A 7,932-nucleotide genomic window follows, 5' to 3' on the forward strand; every position below is an offset into this window, starting at 1 on the left:
CCCCACTTCTGGAGTCGCATGACTGGGTACTGCGTCGAGGAAGAGGCGAAGCGAAAGGATTTGTGCCACGTTCATGTACTAGTCAGAACTAGGAAACTCGGAAATGTCTGACTTGCCAACTGGTAAACGCGGCACGGTATAACTACAACCATTTAGCAATTCGGACATTTCCGAGTTTCCTAGCTCCGACTAGCATTGGAATGCGACATTACTCCACCCCAAATCTGTCCACACAAGATAAGCAGGTCACGTGGCCATGTTCTGTGTGGAGGTCAACAATGATTAATGTCCATTGGGGTGGGGTTGGGGATAGGCAGTGTGTACCCAATGGTAGTACCACCCTCTTCAGTGCCTTGCTGTAACATGCTGTGATGCAGCCCGATACGAGTGTGAATGTATATTCTCCCTCAAGCCATACCACAACGGCTGTCAAGGATCTACACTGGACTTTGTGCAAACTGGAAACCACATATCCTGAAGCCGCATTTATTGTAGCTGGGGATTTTAACAAAGCAAATTTGAGGAAAACCCTAGCGAAGTTCTATCCACACATTGACTGCTGTAGTACTCGCACTAAACACTCGACCACTGCACTCCAACTACCGGCATGCCTACAAGGCCCTCCCCCACCCTCCCTTTGACAAATCAGATCATGACTCCATTTTGCTCATCCCCTTTATTTATTTTTTATTTAACTAGGTAAGTTAGTTGAATGAAGGTTACTTTTTAAAATAACAAATTCTTATTTACAATGACAGCCTACATGGCCAAACTGACAACCCTGGGCCATTTGTGCACCGCCCTATGGGACTCCCAATCATGGCTGGTTGTGATACAGCCTGGATCCCTTCCTATAGGAAGAAGCTCAAACAGGAAGTACCCGTGCTAAGGACTATTCAACGCTGGTCTGACCAATCGGAATCCACGCATCAAGATTGTTTTGATCATGCAGACTGGGATATGTTCCGGGTATCCTTAGAGAATAATATCAACGTATATGCTGATTCGGTGAGTGAGTTTATAAGGAGGTATATAGGAGATGCTATACCCACTGTGACTATTAAAACCTACCCTAACCAGAAACCATGGATAGATGGCAGAATTCCCGCAAAATTGAAAATGCGAACCACCGCATAGCCGAATAGAAACAGTGTAGTTATTCCCTCCGCGAGGCATTCAAACAAGCAAAATGTGAGTATAGAGACAAAGTGGAGTAGCAGTTCAACGTCTCAGTCTGTTGTCCCCACATGCTTCAAGATGACCACTATTGTTCCTGTACCCAAGAATGCAAAGGTATCTGAACTAAATGACTATCGCCCCATAGCACTCACTTCTGTCATCATGAAGTGCTTTCAGAGACAAGTCAAGGATCATATCACCTCCACCTTACCTGCCACCCTAGACCCACTTCAGTTTGCATACTGCCCCAGCAGGTCCACAGACGATGCATTCTCCATCACATTGCACACTGTCCTATCCCATCTGGACAAGAGGATGTGAAAATGATGTTCATTGACTACAGCTCAGCATTCAACACCATAGTACCCTCAAAGCTCATCATTAAGCTTGAGGCCCTGGGTCTCAACCCCGCTCTGTGCAATTGGGTCCTGGACTTCCTGATGGACTTCCCCCAGGTGGTGAAGGTAGGAAACAATATCTCCACTTCGCTGATCCTCAACACTGGGGCCCCACAAGGGTGCGTGCTCAGCCCCCTCCTGTACTCCCTGTTTACACATGACTGAGTGGCCATGTACGCCTCCAACTCAATCATTAAGTTTGCAGACAACACAACAGCCTACAGGGAGGAGGTGAGGGCTCTTGGAGTGTGGTGTCAGGAAAATAACCTCTCACTCAACATGAACAAAACAAAGGAGATGATTGTGAAACAGCAAAGGTAGCACCCCCCTATCCACATCGACGGGACAGCAGTGGAGAAGGTGGAAAGTTTTAAGTTCTTGCGTACATACAACTGACAAACTGAAATGGTCCACCCACACATACAGTGTGGAGAAGAAGACGCAGCAGTGCCTCTTCAACCTCAGGAGGCTGAAGAAATTTGGCTTGTCACCTAAACCCTCACAAACCTTTACAGACTCACAATTGAGAGCATCCTTTCGGGCTGTATCACCGCCTGGTATGGCAACTGCACCTCCCACAACCGCAGGGCTCTCCAGAGGGTTGTGCGGTCTGCACAACATATCACCGAGGACAAACTACCTGCCCTCCAGGACACCTACAGCACCCAATGTCACAGGAAGGCCAAAAAGATCATGAAGGACAACAACCACCTGAGCTACTGCCTGTTCACCCCGTTACCACCCAGAAGGCGAGGTCAGTACAGGTGCATCAAAGCTGAGACAGAGAGACTGAAAAACAGCTTCTATCTCAAGGCCATCAGACTGTTAAACAGCCATCACTAGCACAGAGAGGCTGCTGCCTACATACAGACTTGTAGAATCATTGGCCACTTTAATAATGCCACTTTAATCATGTTTACATATCTTGCATTACTCATCTCATGTATATATTGTATTCTACACTATCTATTGCAACTTGGCCTCTGCCGCTCTGTCATTGCTCATCTATATATTTATATATTCTTATTCCATTCCTTTATTTAGATTTGTGTGTATTAGGTATCTGTTGTGGAGTTTTTAGATATTACTTGTTAGATATTGCTGCACTGTCAGAACTAGAAGCACAAGCATTTTGCTACACTCGCAATAACATCTGCTAACCATGTGTATGGGACCAATTTGATTTGATTTAGTTAATCCCTCCATAAGGCAATCAGACAGGCAAAACGTCAGTACAGCGACAAAGTAAGGTCACAATTCAACGGCTCAGAAACGATACGTATGTGGCAGGGTCAACAGACAATCACGGATTACAAAGGGAAAACCAGCCACGTCGCCCGGACACCGACGTCTTGCTCCCAGACAAGCTAAACACATTCGCACGCTTTGAGAATAACACAGTTCCACCGAAGCGGCCCGTTCCCAAGAACTGCTCTGTGGCCGACTTGAGTAAGATATTTAAACGTGTTAACCCTCGCAAGGCTGCCAACCCAGACGGCATCCCTAGCCACGTCCTCAGAGCATGCGCAGACCAAATGGCTGGAGTGCTTACGGACACATTCAAACTCTCCCTATCCCAGTCTGTTGTCTCCACTTGCTTCAAGATGTCCACCATTGTTTCTGTACCCAAGAAAGCAAAGGTAATCTCTCCAGTCTCCTTTGTGTGACTGATAATATATATAAATTACTATAGCCCCGTAACACTCATTTCTGTCATCATGAAGTGCTTTAAGAGGCTAGTTAAGGATCATATCATCTCTACATTACCTGACACCCTAGACCCACTCCAATTTGCATACCTACCGACCAGATCCACAGATGATGCAATCTCTATTGCACTCCCCACTGCCCTTTCCCACGTGGACAAAAGGAACACCTATGTGAAAATGTTATTCATTGACTACAGCCCAGCGTTCAACACCATAGCGCCCTCAAAGCTCATCACAAAGCTAAGGACCCTGCAACTAAACACCTCCCTCTGCAACTGGATCCTGGACTTCCTGATGGGCCGCCCCATGTGGTAAGGGTAGGTAATAACACATATGCCACGCTGATCCTCAACACAGGGGCCCCTCAGCGGTGTGTGCTCAGTCCCTTCCTCTACTCCCTGTTCACCCATGACTGCATGGCCAAGCACGACTCCAACATCATCATTAACTTTGCAGATGACACAACAGTGTCGACAACGATGAGACAGCCTATAGGGAGGAGGTCAGAGACCTGGAGGTGTGGTGCCAGGATAATAGCCTCTTTCTCAACGTGATCAAGACAAAGGAGATGATTGCAGACTACAGAAAAAGGAGGACCGAGCACACCCCCATTTTCACGGGGTGTAGTGGAGCAGGTTGTGAGCTTCAAGTTCCTTGGTGTCCAAATCACCAACAAACTATCATGGCTCAAACACACGAAGACAGCCGTGAAGAGGGTATGACAACGCCTATTCCCCCTCGGGAGACTGAAAAGATTTGGCATGGTGTCACGGCTGTTGAAAGGTGCGGACCAAGGTGCAGCTTGGTGAGCATACATTTTTCAAGCAAAAATTTGCTTCCTGCAACACTAACTCAAAAAATTTCTGGGACACTGTAAAGTCCATGGAGAATAAGAACACCTCCTCCCAGCTGCCCACTGCACTGAAGATAGGAAACACTGTCACCAATGATAAATCCACTATAATTGAGAATTTCAATAAGCATTTTTCTACGGCTGGCCATGCTTTCCATCTGGCTACTCCTACCCCGGTCAACAGCACTGCATCCCCCACAGCAACTCGCCCAAGCCTTCCCCATTTCTCCTTCTCCCAAATCCAGTCAGCTGATGTTCTGAAAGAGCTGCAAAATCTGGACCCCTACAAATCAGCCGGGCTAGACAATCTGGACCCTTTCTTTCTAAAATGATCTGCCGAAATTGTTGCCACCCCTATTACTAGCCTATTCAACCTCTCTTTCGTGTCGTCTGAGATTCCCAAAAATTGGAAAGCAGCTACGGTCAACCCCCTCTTCAAAGGGGGGGACACTCTTGACCCAAACTGCTACAGACCTATATCTATCCTACCCTGCCTTTCTAAGGTCTTCGAAAGCCAAGTCAACAAACAGATTACCGACCATTTCGAATCTCACCATACCTTCTCTGCTATGTAATCTGGTTTCAGAGCTGGTCATGGGTGCACCTCAGCCACGCTCAAGGTCCTAAACGATATCTTAACCGCCATCGATAAGAAACATTACTGTGCAGCCGTATTCATTGATCTGGCCAAGGCTTTCGACTCTGTCAATCATCACACCCTCATCGGCAGACTCGACAGCCTTGGTTTCTCAAATGATTGCCTCGCCTGGTTCACCAACTACTTCTCTGATAGAGTTCAGTGTGTCAAATCAGAGGGTCTGCTGTCCGGACCTCTGGCAGTCTCTATGGGGGTGCCACAGGGTTCAATTCTTGGACCGACTCTCTTCTCTGTATACATCAATGATGTCGCTCTTGCTGCTGGTGAGTCTCTGATCCACCTCTACGCAGACGACACCATTCTGTATACTTCTGGCCCTTCTTTGGACACTGTGTTAACAACCCTCCAGGCAAGCTCAATGCCATACAACTCTCCTTCTGTGGCATCCAATTGCTCTTAAATACAAGTAAAACTAAATGCACGCTCTTCAACCGATCGCTGCCGGCACCTGCCCGCCTGTCCAACATCACTACTCTGGACGGCTCTGACTTAGAATACGTGGACAACTACAAATACCTAGGTGTCTGGTTAGACTGTAAACTCTCCTTCCAGACCCACATCAAACATCTCCAATCCAAAGTTAAATCTAGAATTGGCTTCCTATTTCGCAACAAAGCATCCTTCACTCATGCTGCCAAACATACCCTTGTAAAACTGACCATCCTACCAATCCTCGACTTCGGTGATGTCATTTACAAAATAGCCTCCAATACCCTACTCAACAAATTGGATGCAGTCTATCACAGTGCAATCCGTTTTGTCACCAAAGCCCCATATACTACCCACCATTGCGACCTGTACGCTCTCGTTGGCTGGCCCTTGCTTCATACTCGTCGCCCAACCCACTGGCTCCATATCATCTACAAGACCCTGCTAGGTAAAATGCCCCCTTATCTCAGCTCGCTGGTCACCATAGCATCACCCACCTGTAGCACGCGCTCCAGCAGGTATATCTCTCTGGTCACCCCCAAAACCAATTATTTCTTTGGCCGCCTCTCCTTCCAGTTCTCTGCTGCCAATGACTGGAACGAACTACAAAAATCTCTGAAACTGGAAACACTTATCTCCCTCACTAGCTTTAAGCACCAACTGTCAGAGCAGCTCACAGATTACTGCACCTGTACATAGCCCACCTATAATTTAGCCCAAACAACTACCTCTTTCCCTACTGTATTTATTTTATTTATTTTGCTCCTTTGCACCCCATTATTTTTATTTCTACTTTGCACATTCATCCACTGCAAATCTACCATTCCAGTGTTTTACTAGCTATATTGTATTTACTTTGCCACCATGGCCTTTTTTTTGCCTTTACCTCGCTTATCTCACCTCATTTGCTCACATCGTTTATAGACTTATATACTGTATTATTGACTGTATGCTTGTTTTACTCCATGTGTAACTCTGTGTCGTTGTATGTGTCGAATGCTTTGCTTTATCTTGGCCAGGTCGCAATTGTAAATGAGAACTTGTTCTCAACTTGCCTACTTGGTTAAATAAAGGTGAAATAAAAAAATTAAAAAATTAAAAAAGTTCTTTAATTAAGAAAAAGATGCAGAACAAAACAATACACACTACAAACAAAACTGTGAAGCTTAAGGCTAAGTGCCATAAAGAAAGTCAACTTCCCACCAAGACAGGTGGGAAAAAAGGCACCTAAGTATGGTTCTCAATCAGAGACAACGATAGACAGCTGTCCCTGATTGAGAACCATACCCGTCCAAAACATAGAGATAGAAAATCATAGAAACACAACACATAGAAATGCCCACCCCAACTCACGCCCTGACCAAACCAAAATAGAGACATAAAAAGGATCTCCAAGGTCAGGGTGTGACACATGATCCACTCAGATCCTCAAAAAGTTCTATAGATGCACCATCGAGAGCATGGAGCACTGGTTGCATCATCGCCTAGTATGGCAAATGCTCAGCCTCCGACCGCAAGGCACGACAGGGGGTAGTGCATACGGCCCAGTACATCACTGGGGCCAAGTTTCCTTCCATCCATAACCTCTATACCAGGCGGTGTCAGAGGAAGGCCCAAAAATTGCCAAAGACTCCAGCCACCTTAGTCATAGATGGTTCTTTCTGCTACTGCATGGCAAGCGGTACTGGAGCCCCAAGTCTAGGTCCAAAAGGCTTCTTAACAGCTTCTAGCCCCAAGTCATAAGTCTCCTGAACAGCTAATCAAATGATCTCGACTAACCGGTGACCTTGCACATTGACTCTGTGTTATTTTATTGTTGCGCCGTAATTATCAGTTATTTTTCATTAATTTTTTATAGATTTTTAATTTGGTCTGTTTATTTTTTACTTCAATTTATTTGAGTAAATACTTTCTTAACACTTTTTTCTTATTCGAAGTCTAGGACCCAGTTGCATAGGGAGGAGTTCAGTCCCAGGGCCGTGAGCTTTGTGGTGAGCTTAGAGGGCACTATGGTATTGAAGGTCAAGGTGTAGTTGAAGAAACAGCATCCTCACATATGCATTCCTTAAGTCCAGGTGGGTGAGGGCAGTGTACAGTGCAATGGCGATTGGGTCGTCCGTTGATCTTTCAGGCGAATTAGAGTGGGTCACGTGTGTCTTGAAGGGAGGTGGTGAGGCTTTGAAGCCACCTGTCGGCCATATTGGCACTCTCCAGTCGGAGCAGTCCTCCATAGGAATTAATGGAATTCTACAGTATTTAAATGAAATGTTTCAAGGACAAAATTACATGTATTTAGGTATTTTTGTTGTTGTAGTGGGGACAGTAACATTAGTACTCTCCAAAATAAATACTTTAAGTAAAATGTTTTATATATCTTTTATGTGTAACTCACATAATATAATTTAAAAGTATGGATTAAGGTGTGTGTAATATAATAAATATATCAAAAGACGAATGTAGACATTAATAAATGTATTTCTATAGCTTCCCCACAAAAAATGTTGTACAATAGAGGGGTGCCAAGATGGTGCCCTCTGTCAGTCATCCAAGATTTATACACATCATTGGGTTTGCCCACAAATGATTTATATATATTTTTTCTTCTGATTGTTCAGTGTGCTGCAGCACCCTCATCACCCCTAAATCAAATCAAATCAAATCAAATGTATTTATATAGCCCTTCGTACATCAGCTGATATCTCAAAG

The sequence above is a fragment of the Oncorhynchus kisutch genome, linkage group LG24, assembly GCF_002021735.2.
Source record: "Oncorhynchus kisutch isolate 150728-3 linkage group LG24, Okis_V2, whole genome shotgun sequence".
NCBI classification, from domain to species: domain Eukaryota; kingdom Metazoa; phylum Chordata; class Actinopteri; order Salmoniformes; family Salmonidae; genus Oncorhynchus; species Oncorhynchus kisutch.